At 37.5% G+C, this 12,483-nt stretch overlaps 1 pseudogene; it reads right to left on the reverse strand.

The window, feature by feature from the left end:
• Positions 1-299: 299 nt before the first annotated feature.
• LOC117077800 overlaps positions 300-12,483 on the reverse strand; it is a 57,390-nt pseudogene continuing 45,206 nt past the window's right edge.

Genomic DNA, 12,483 nt, shown 5'->3' on the forward strand with positions numbered 1-12,483 from the left:
ATAACCATTGTAAAATTACAGTTAATACTGCATGGTACTAGCATATGGCTAGATAAATATGGTCTTTCCATATATGCATAAGTTTATTTCTGGACAATTTGCTCCACTTGCTTATGACAGATGTGATCTTACAAACCAGTGGGGGAAAATGTGGATTATACAACAAATGGTATAATAAAACAACCTTGGATTTCTAACCCTCATAATATGTGAATGCATTCTAGGTTGAAGAAAGACTTTTTTTGTATAAAACATTTATTTGTTAGTCTTTTGGGGGAATTGGATGCATCACTACTGTATTACAGGTGAGCCATTAATTCTGTAGCTTCATCAATATTAGCTGGTTTTCTTTCATGACCTGATGAGGAATCAGTTCATTCTGCAGAGGTTCAAAAGAAAGGCCCTTTGAAAAGCATGCAAGTTCCTTTTGTATACTTACAAAAGCTTTACTCACTTTAACTTTTTCATCATTCATATTTATCCTCTTAATATTAGTAGTAACTGGTTTTGCTTTGTTTTTAGTCTTAAAGGTTTTTTTTTTTTTTTGGCTGGCTATGTAAAATACATTTCTGGACTTCTGCCCTATTTTTATTTTTATTTTTATTTTTATTTTCCTGAGATAAAGCCTCCTTCTGTCACAAAGCCTGGAGTGCAGTGGCAACATCAAGGCTCATTGCAGCCTCAACCTCCCACCTCCTGGCTCAAGTGATCCTCCCACCTCAGTCTCTCAAGTAGCTGGAACCACAGGCCCATGCCACCACACTTGGCTAATTAAAAAAAAAATTTTTTTTACAGAGATGGGGGTCTCACTATGTTGCCCAGGCTGGTCTCAAACTGCTGGGCTCAAGTGATCCTCCTGCCTTGGCCTCCCAAAGTGCTGGGATTACAGGTGTGAGCCACTGCACTCAGCCAGCCCCGTTCTCTTGATTTGTTCTTGGCCATTGCCTATGATACCTGGGTGCAGCTCATTAAGCTCCAGGTGACTCCATCTACACCTGAAAAAAGATTTTAATGCAAAATGTAAAACTTTAGAACTTTTAGAAAAAGCTACAAGGATTTTCTTTATGACAGTATAGGCATTTCAGTTTTCCATTTCTAACAATGTACACTGAGTCTGAAAACAACAATTTGTTATTTCTCATGATTCTGTGGGTCAAGAATTCGGGCAGGGATCAGCTGGAACGTTTTCTGTTTTATGTGGTGGCTAGGATAATACACTCAGCTGCATTTAATTGGTGGCTGAGCTGTCTGGAATGTCCAAGAAATATTAACTCAATTATGTGGTGCCTTGATGCTCCTTTATGTGAACTCTCTGTCTCCACATGGATAACCTGGGCTTGCTCACAGTACGGTGATCTCATATTTCTTATATCACTTCCATGGCATTCTGTTGATCAAAAAAAAAAGTCACAGAGGCAACCCAGACTCAAGAGGAGTCTGGTAGGTGGAACTACAAACTAAATTGTAGGCTGGCTAGTTTTCCAGAGAGAAATAGGGAAAGAGAAAGTTGAAGGGCCCTTCTGAAGTAATAACTAATTTCAAATAGTCTCTCTGGGAACTATCCCTTCAAAGGAGCCCAAATTTCATTGGATTTATGGGGAAGCAATTTTTATCCTAAGTCATTGTTTGAAACATACAGCAATCAGACAGCAATTAGTGAAGCTCAACTGCTGGATGGGGTCAGGGAAAGAGACAGTAATAGAGAGCCCTGCCAAAACCATTGTCATCCCAGCATGACTGTGGGTACATCTAAGGCTGCGCTGCATGAAAAGCAACATCAGGGGATTCACACTGTATAGGTAAATAGACTTCACCGAAATAATTTTGCTGGTAATTAAACAAGTAAACAAGCAAATAATAAGCCCTGAAAAGGAGTAACTACTTCCCAGAGTTGCTACAATATATTATCTAATTTTTTTGTTTTCAACAAAAAAATTACAAGACATGCAAAAAGACAAGAAGATAAAACCCATATACTGCAAACCAACCAACCAAACAAACAAAAATCAAGCAGCAGAAATTCTGAGTGACCAAATGTCAGATTTGACAGATTAAACACTACAAAGTAGTCATTATAATTATGTTCAGAAACCTAGATGAAACCAGGTCTTCCCTGCTTGCCTGTTGCAGCATGGAACTCATGTGCCTTGAGCTGGGTTAAAGGTGATTGGGGCCCTAGTATTCTCAGTGGCAACATACCCAAGGTAGAGAGACTCCATTCCACAAGTGAGGGCTGGGCAGAAGAAGGGAGCCCCTCCCTCTCACCTGCACTTGCCCAGAGCTTAGATTCAGCAACAGACAGTTGACGGCAGGATGAGAAATGGTGATTTTGTGCCTCTTCCAGTAAGACAGCCCTCAACTGGGAGCTGGGAGAAAAAGGAACCCTGTATTCTTGGCTATACCAGTATTGAGTGGAGTTCCTGCCCTACAGAACTGAGAGAAGGGAGGGAAGGTACAAATACCACAGACTCTTAAAGTTCTTCCTGAGTTTTAGTAAATCATCTTGAATAAATGTTTCTTCATTTTCATTATGCCCGTAGGGCTATTCCCAGAGACTTTAAATGCTTATTTGTTTTTTATAATTTCAAGCAGTTTCACTAGGGAGCAGGTCCACAGAGCTCCTCACATATCATGAACAAACGGTTATTCCAAGAATGTAAGAAAGTTGCAATATTTTAAAAAATCTATTAATGTAATGCTTTATATTAATATATCTTTAAAATTATGTATCCATACATGTTTTAAAAAAAAGCATCTGGTAATAGTCAAAGCCCATTCTTTTAAAACACTTGATAAAATAGGCATTGGTCCTTCTTTATCGTGATAAAATAAGATTGAATAAAGCCAGCATCTTACTTAATAGGGAATCGGTGCAGGCAGTCACACTATAGTTAGAAACACTGCAAGAATCTCACTATGTCCACTACTCTTAACATTGTATTGGAGGTATTCACCAACACACTTAGACAAAAGGAAACTTGGAGGCAAAAGGCTTTAGAAGGAAAAGTGCAACAGTATAAATAATATGAGTATAATAGGAATAAACAAGTGCATTAATCACAACAAACTACTGATGAGGCTATGAATGTCAGAGAATCTACTCTAAAGTCGCACCTTTATAAATGCATGCACGCACACACACACACACACACACACAAGATTATCCATTGCAACTTTGAGAAAGCAAAAATTTTGAATCAACCCAATGTCGTTCAACAGCAGTGGTATGAGCTGTGTTACTGCCACAAAATGGAGTGCTATGCAACTTTAGAAGATAATGAGGAAGATCTCTATGAATTGAAGTAAACTCAGCTCCAGGATATACTGTTCAAAGGAAAAGGCAAAGTACATAACAGTATGTATACTAGCCTACCATCTTGGTAAGAAAGTATGGGAAATATAAATACGTATGCAAAAACAAGCACAGGAGAGGCAAACCAGAAAACTAAAAAAGGCAGATTTTCTGAGTATTTTCTTATATGTGTTTTGATATATGCACTGTGTAAATGTTTTACTATATTCAAAAGTAAAAGAAACCTCTAAAATGACAAGAAATGATCATCACTATATCAAAATGTTTAAAAAGAAAGCACAAAAGAAAGAGAGAGAAAATTATTTCAGGTAATTGTAGAGCACAGCACTCTGTATATTCTTATTAGGACATAGTAAGAACAAAAAGAATTGCAAAGAAATTATAATAATATTTACTCAGTAGTAATATTGGTATACTAATTTTTAAATAATACTGTCACTAGAAACCATATATTCAGTGTAAGAGAAAACAAAAGTTAAAAATAAATAAAGAATTATGGATAAATTTGAATTGAAAATTTCAATGTGAACTTGTGAAACTAGCCCACACAAAGGGCCAAGAAGCAATCCCACACCCAGTAACAGGGAGTATTTTTAGCTCTCAGATCCTAGCTTTCTTCGTAATATGAATCAGAACTTCTTGGAGAAATGGTTAATTCCAGGTCTGGGACAGAGGAAGTATGAAGTGAGTCTGGTTCATCATGTGTCAGAAAGTTACAAAGTGCCCAAAGCAAATGAAAATGTACCAAAAGAATCCAGGGCAAGTAGGCTTGAAAAGGTTCCCACTGGCCAAATTTGGAAGATTTTAATAAGTGATGGTAACACACTTAATAAAGAAAAGGTCATGAATCAGCGTAGCTGACCTTAACTGTTGGTGCCTTACTCATACCCCTTCATCAGTAGACTTCTGAGTGCCAGTACCTGCCAGCACCTGTGTTTCTTTGCTGGCGGGGCTTTCTCTGGATATTGGAGCCCTTTTGTCTGCCCACATGGCCAGCTGATAATACCAACTAATTAATGCTCCTAGGAGCAGTCTTCAAAGAATGACTGACAGAAATTGGTGAATAAATACCTCTCAAATGAGATGCTCTGTGGTACATGTGTTACGTGGCTCTTTTCTGCATCAGGATTAAGTTCTAGTTAATTGCAGTGGTGAGCCCCTAAGTAACACTCCCTGATTATCTTCCATCTCTTCCCTGTCTCATTTCCCTACTCCTCTACCAGTGTCTTTGGAATCACTTTCTAAATAACTACCTTCACTTGAGTTCTGTCTCAGGGTCTGTTTCTGGGGAAACCCAAACTAAAATAGCCCGTAATAATACTCAAAAGGAAGAAAAGAAGGGAAAACCCACTCATCTGCCATCAATGGAGATGACTTACTTTAAAAATTGCTAATTAAAGAAAAAGAATGAAGTAATCACCCTGGAGGAAAAACTGGAGTTCACTCCCAGTTATTCAGTGATAAATGCTCTTCTTTTTAGCAGACTGTCAACTAATAAATGTAGAATAATTGAAAGAATTAGAAAATTACCATCTTAGAATCACTAATTATATCATTGATTCAGGCATCAAGGTATGCTAAAACTATTAGGTAAAAGAGTCATGGGAAAGAGGAAAACGTTCAGTTATCAGGAGACATATGTTCTAAAGTAAACGTTAAATGAAAGCACGAGGAAAGATTCTGAGAAGTCCACATTATGCATTATGCCACTTAGTCAATTATCCTGATGACTTCAAAAAGTCAGTATCATAAGAAAAAATTGTAGGGATGACCGTTCTAGAATGAAATAGTTTAAAGAAACAAAACCAAATGTAATGAGTGAAATTTGAATGGATGTTGTACAGAAAAAAAAAGTTATAAAAAGATATTTCGGGGAAAAATTGCCTTTTTGTATTGACAGAGTATTACATGAGGTAAGGGAACGCTTGTCAATTTTCGTGGGTGCAGCAATGATGTGGTGGTTATGTAGGAGAACGCCTTACTCTTAGGAGAGGTATGTGGAAATATTTTGGGGTGAAGTGTTGTGATGATGCCTGCAATGACTTAACTTAGGTTTAAATGTTCCACGTATATGTGGTGTTGGGGGAGGTAGTAGTAAATAAAATAAATGAAATGAGAGAAGGAGAATGAATAAGCAAAATATTAACAACTGTCAAAACTCAGTACCAGGTATATGAGTGCTCTTTGTACCACTCTCAACTTTATGTATGTTAGAAAATGTTTACTATAGAAATTGGAAAAATATACATCTGAGGTAAATATGGCAAGATACCAATATTTTTAAAACAGATGGTAGGGATATGCTTGTTAATTATGCTACTCCCTATATTTTTTATGTTTGAAATGTTTCATAAGTTAATAATTACATAAACAAAACAAAGCACTAAAGAACTGAGTTGGAGTTTACAAGTTGAAGAAGGAGAAGAAGGTATTTCAGGTAGAAGAAACAGAATGTGCAAAGACCTATGGCATATAAGAGCATGTTTTCCTTCTTCACTCTGATAGGAAGAACCTGAAGGAAGTGGCCAGTAGGAGAACATTCAAAAGGACTCCGAATTTAAGGTGAAGGGAATGAAGCACTACAAAAAGTATGTAAGCTGAGGAGAAACCAAATCAGAGAGGCATAGACCAGAATTAGAGAAGTCTGGAGTCTTTGGCAACAGTCCAGGTAAGTGGTGACTCAGGCCTAAAACCTGCTTGGGTCCATGAGAATGGACAAGATTTTGAAGAAGAAGAAAATTATTTTCAAGTATTTCTCATTCAACACCCTATAGCTCATCATACTTTCTAGTTAGAGGAACCCAGAGAAACTAGATCAACACTAATGAGCAACCTCTACTTTCTAAATTCACTAAGATGAATACACAGCTTTATAACAAATGCATATTTATAGAACCTGTTTAGGAGATAATTTGTCTGATAAAAAAGAATAATTTGAGCCAATAGGAGATATTTCAAAGTTGTGGTGGTTTATTTATTAAGGTTTCTGTTTTGTAAAACCAGGCACATTCTAATAAATGTTATCAAAATGGAAAGAATGCCTGTAAAACTACACCATGATTACATCCTCTCCAATTTTATCACTTTCCATCAGCTAATAATTACATGTCTGTCCTTGATTTATCATTTTAGCACACTTTTGTCCGAAAAAAAATAGAGTGTTGGGGTGGACAAAAAGCTGCTACTAACCGATGTCATACTTCCGTGTGAATTAGGAAAAGGTTCTCATTCTTTAATAATTATTTTCAGCTTTACTGAGGTATAATTGACAAATAAAATTGTATATATTTGAGGTGTACAATTTGATGTTTTGATATATATACACATTGTGAAATAATGACAACCAAGCTAATGAACATGTTCTTCATCTTACAGTTACCATTTTCTTTCTTTTGTGTGTGTGTGTGTGTGTGTGTGTGTGTTGAGAACACTCAAGATCTACCCTCTTAGCAACTTTTATGTATACAATACAGTATTGTTAATTATAGTCACCAGACTGTGTATTAGCTCTCCAGAACTTATTTATCCTGCAAAAACCTTTGTACTCTTTGACCAGCATCTTTCCATGTAATTTCTTAAATGAATGTATGTAGTAGACAGGCTTCAAGGTGGCCTTATGATCCCCACCCCCTGGAGTTCATACCTTGTATGGTTCCCTCTCTTTGAGTGCAGTGGGGCCTGTGACTTGCTTGTAACCAACAGAATATGGCAAAGACGATGGAGTGTCACTCTTGTAATCACATTACATTATATAACTCCATCTTACTAGCTAACTTGCTATCTTTCTTCCTTGCTGGCTTTGGAGAGGTAAGCCGCCATGTTGAGTGGACCTATGGAAAGGGCTATGTGGCAAGGAATTGTGGAAGCCTCTAGGAGCTGAGGGAGGCCTCAAGCCAATAACCAGGAAGAAGCCAGAGTCCTCAGTCTTACAAACATAAGGAAATGAACTCTGCCAATGACCACAAGAGCTTGGTAGCAGATCCATTGTCAGTTGAGCCTCTAGATGAGAACTCAGCTCTGGCTGACACCTGGATTGCAGCCTGGCAGAGGACCCAACTAAGCCATGCCCAGAGTCCTGACACACAAAAACTGGGAGACAATAAATATTTGTTGTTGTAAGTTACTAAGTTTGTGGCAATTTGTTATGCAGCAATAGAAAGCTAATATATATATTAATGTGTAATCCCAACAGTCATACACAGCGACAGCTGTTGACCCCTCTAGCCACATTAGGTGACTGTATTTGTCTCTAAACTCCCTCTGCCTCTCTCTTACAAGGATACATGTGATTGCATTTAGGCCCTACTGAGAAAATTCAAGATAAGCACTGCGTGTCAATATCTTAACTTAATCACGTATTTTGCCATATAAGGTAATATTCACTCTTTACACGTAAGGAAATATTTACAGATTCTGGGGCTTAGGAAGTGACTATATCTTGGGGAGATGTCATTTTTTTCAGCCCAGCACAGTGACCATAGAGATAACCAGTGTGTGAAAAAAATAGAGAAGGGCAGGAGAGAGAGAAAAGGAATCTTTTCTCTCTCTCTAGGGATTGGACAAAGCCTATTCGAATGTATTCCACTTAAGTACTAAGATCATCCCAGAGCCTGAGGGTGGCAGCTGCTTATGTACACACACACACACAACACACACACACACACCACACACACACACACACACAACCATATATTCCTGTGCACTTACCTCCTGCCCAGCACATAAAACCTAAGAAGCGCACATACTCCATCCCCAGATGAGGTGACCATGACAAATTCAGAGTAAGAGGAAATGTTGGAATTCAGGTACTCAGAGTACAGCCAGAAGAAAGCATAGCCATGTGCACATGTTCATCTCCAAGTCAATGTGAGCGTGCAGGCCCTGCTGAGGTGCACACGACCAGTTGAGAGAGTGAAAGTTTATGGAGTAGAAGGCGCTTTCTTGCTGCTTCAGGACTCAGCCAAGAGGTCTGGAATGTCTACACTCACCTGCAGCGTTCCCAGGTAAGTCAGTTCTGTACATGTCCCCAGTGTGAATGGTGCCTCCTCAAATGTGTTGACCCTGTACAGTGCATACTCTGAACAACCTAGCATGGAGACCCAGGGAAGGAAAGTGTAGGAGAAACAGCACCCAATCTAGAATCCTGAAATCACATCGGAAAACCAAATTTTGACTAGGTACAGTGCCTCGCACCTGTAATCCCAGTACTTTGGGAGGCCGAGGTAGGAGGATTGCTTGAGACTAGGAGTTCAAGACAAGCCTGGCCAACACGGCGGAACCCCGTCTCTACCAAAAAAAAAAGAAAAAAAAGTAGCCAGGTGTAGTGGCACTTGCCTGTAGTTCCAGCTACTCAGGAGGCTAATGTGGGAGGATTGCTTGAGCCTGGGAGATCAAGGCTGTAGTGAGCTGAGATTGTGCCTCTGCACTCCAGCCTGGTGACAGAGCTAAACCCTGTCTCAAAAAAAAAAAAAAAGAAAAGAAAAGAAAAAAGAAAAACCAAATCTCAAGATTTGGTTCAGACGGCTGCATCAAAGAAAATAAATATCTGAAACTTATAGCTTCAATATGTGAATACCTATCTATTTTAAAGCATTCCATAATTGTTAGTGATGCTCAACATATGGCTACACTCACATCTTTTCAGTGGCGTGCTGCTGATCTTTCATTTCATTGCCTACCCAGGAGCAACAAGCTTTATCACACTTTATGTGTTTGTGAGAAGTAAGATGAATTTAAACATCAGCTCTTCAGTATAAGGAAGACCCTTAAACGTTTATTTGTAACTGGTTGTGTGAGTCAATCACCCACGTTGGCAAAGTTTCAAAAGTGTTCTGCTGTTTTGACATTGCATATATGCAGCCCAATAGCAGCCACATCAGTGGAAAAAACTCACCATGTTTAGTTGTAACCACTTGAGTCAGACTAAAAAGGAAGAGTTGATGGGTGCAGCACACCAACGTGGCACATGTATACATATGTAACAAACCTGCACGTTGTGCACATGTACCCTAGAACTTAAAGTATAATAGAAAAAAAAAAAAAAGGAAACAAGGTTAACGCCATCTATGGAAACATCCTAAATTCGCTTAGGAACCTATGACCCCACTCCCAAGTATATTCATGATGACTATACTTTTCACCTGCCCAGTGACTCCCTCAATTGCCTTTTCCTTCCTATCACCCTCCCAGTAGATATCTAAGAATAGTAGAGAAATGTTCATCTCTTTTGGAGGAGAATATCATTTTAATATAATCAAAGCTCCACTGATGTCTATGTAGGTTACATCTATTGCTTCCTTCATATCTGCATGGCCTGTCAGTCTATCATGCAAAGATCTTTATTAATTCTATCATGATCATCCTTGTCGTTTGAACTTGTCTAGTAATAGCAAGTCTTAAAATAATTGTTTTATTTTCATTCCAATTGTTGAAGCTAAGCTTACTCATCCATTAGCATCAGGCTTAGACATTTTCGTGCATGTGCAATAGCCAGATGTATGTCCTTTTCTTTAAGAGTAGGTGAGTCATAATACTGATCAGTCAGTGCTTCAGTATCCAATCATATGTCAGTACCCTGTTGATTTCGTTATAAAAAAATAGCCCCAGAGAAAGTATCTTCCAAAATAATACTCTTTCTGTACTCTGCCTGTTGTCAACCATAGTAAAATCAAAATAAGATATTCCAGCAACATTGGCCTGAATAGGGCACAAGTACAGATTTTCACTAAGCCTCCGAAAGCCCCATGGACTAGAGCAAGGCTGATTCAAAATGTCTCCTCCCTTCAGAAGTCAATTCAAATGGCCACTAACATCATTTTATATTTTTTCCCAGATATGCCATTTCACTTGCATAGAACCAAATATAAGAAATGTTTAAAAAAAAAAAAGATATATAAAACTTAGAACAAATTAGTCCTAGCCACACCTTTCCCGAAATAAAGCAGGGCCAAGCAAATTTGTAGAGTTCAGTTATTTTTATTCTCCTCTGTATCAGTTCCAAGTTTCCATCTTACCTTATTTCTCTGTTAAGGTCCTCCAGTACAACAATGAATAGAAGACGTGGTAACAGGCAAACTTGTCTTGTTCTCAGTCATAAAGGAAAAGCTTCTAGCAATTCATAATTTAGTATGATTTTTGTTGTAGCTTTTTTCCTGTAGATAATTTTATCAGTTTAAGAAAGTTCCCTTTTATTAATAGTTTGTTTAGAGGAGATTTTTACCCCTATAAATGGATATGGAATTTTATCAATTTTTTCAGCATCTGTAGAGATGAACACATCATTTTTGCCCTTAATTATGCTGTGATGAATTACACTGCTCAACTTCGTATTGTTAAACCAACCTTGCCTTTCTGGAGTAAACTCCACTTGGTTCAGATATATCGTATTTTAATATATTGCTAGATTTGAATAGCTATTATATTATTTGGGATTTTTCATGTATGTTCTTGAGTAATATTGACCTGAAATGTCTCTTGTTATATCCTACTTAGATTTTTAGTATCCGTGATTTGCTGGCCTATAAAATGAATTGGGGAATGTTCTCCTTTTCTTCATATGTCACATCGTTTTTAACAGATTGTCATTCTATTTTCATTAAATGTTTGGTAAAATATACTAGTGAAGTCATTTGGGAATTTTCTGTGTATAAAGAAAACCAAAATAATGCTGTCAAAAATACTGGGAAGTATTGAGCTGAAGAATATTAAAAAGCAGGAGGACACTCTACTCCTCCCTCTGCTTGCCTGATGGCAGGACAATTGCCATAGACAAGGTTTTTCTTCCCTCCTCTGCCTTTTCCTACCTAAAGAGAGGCCCCTTTACAATGCTTGCTTATCAGCTCAGAGACAGTGGTTGCCTGAAGATGTAGAAGCAGACTTTATTCTTCCCATAAACTTAACTTCTCACATTTTCCCACCTTTTGAAAGCCTGAAGATGCTCTCCTTTTTGTCTTTGCACTGTAGAATGTATGGCTCTTGGTTAAAATACTATTTAGTAAAACCCCTAGGCCACTGTCTTGAGAGAAAAGTACTTTTGAACTGAGGCCTCTCCTGTGTGATGTGTATAGCATTTGTCAATAAACTTCTGCTGGATTTTCTCTTGTTAGTCTGACTTTTATTTTCAGGGGAGTGTCTCTACTAAGAACCTATGAGGTAAAAATATAGATTTCCTCTTCTACGTGTAGAAAAGCTTATAAATTTCATCTGCAAATGTTTTTCTATTCTTCAGGTTTTCTATTTCTTCTTGTGTCAGGCTTTTAAACTTGTATTTTTCTATAAATGTCTCTAGTTTGTCTAAATTTTTCAAGTTTATTGGCATAAAGTTGTATATGACAGCTTCTTCATATATTTTTATGTCTAGGATGCACAGTGATATTTTATGATTTTTATAAATGTTATCCATTGATTTAAAGTAATAAAAAGTGTCAATAAGTATCCTTATTGACGCTTTTTTATTCTCTTCTTTCTACTTCCTCTGATTCTAATTTAGCTTCCTTTTCGTAATTTATTTATACGAGTGCTTAGCTTATTGATTTTTAGCCTTCCTCTTATAATACGTGGGTTTAAAACCTCCAGCCTCCAGCTGAAAGCCAGCAAGAAACTGAGGGCCTCAGTCTGACAGCCTGAAAAGAAATGAATGCTGCAAACAACCACGTGAGTTTGGAAACAAAGTCTTCCCTGGTACAGCCTCAAAGGAAAAGCAAGTTCTGGACAACACCTTGATTGCAGCCTTGCAGAGGGCTCAGTTAACCTATGCCCAGTCTCTCAACCCACATAAACTGCGAAATAATAAATATGCATTATTTTAAGCTGCTATGTTTGTGTAATATTGTTATGCAACAATAAATAACTAAAACAACATGTTTGTGTCACCTTTACTACTGAAGAAAATTATCACTTAGTATAGAATTCTAGGGTGGTGCATGTTTTCTTTCAACGTTTTAAAGATGTCATTCCAAGGTACTGGGCTTGTGATGTTTCTGTTGAGAAGTCAGTGGTCATTCCTTTTGTTGCTTCTTCGAAAGTAATTGATATTTTTATTCTAGCTGCTTTTAACATTTTTCAAGATTGTTATTTTGACTGTTCAGTAGTTTTACTGTGATGTGCCTAGGTAATAATTCCATTTTATATATCTTGCTTGGAATCAATAGGAATTCAATAGGATTTATTGA

The sequence above is a fragment of the Trachypithecus francoisi genome, unplaced genomic scaffold (assembly GCF_009764315.1).
Source record: "Trachypithecus francoisi isolate TF-2019V2 unplaced genomic scaffold, Tfra_2.0 Lachesis_group6, whole genome shotgun sequence".
Lineage (NCBI taxonomy): Eukaryota > Metazoa > Chordata > Mammalia > Primates > Cercopithecidae > Trachypithecus > Trachypithecus francoisi.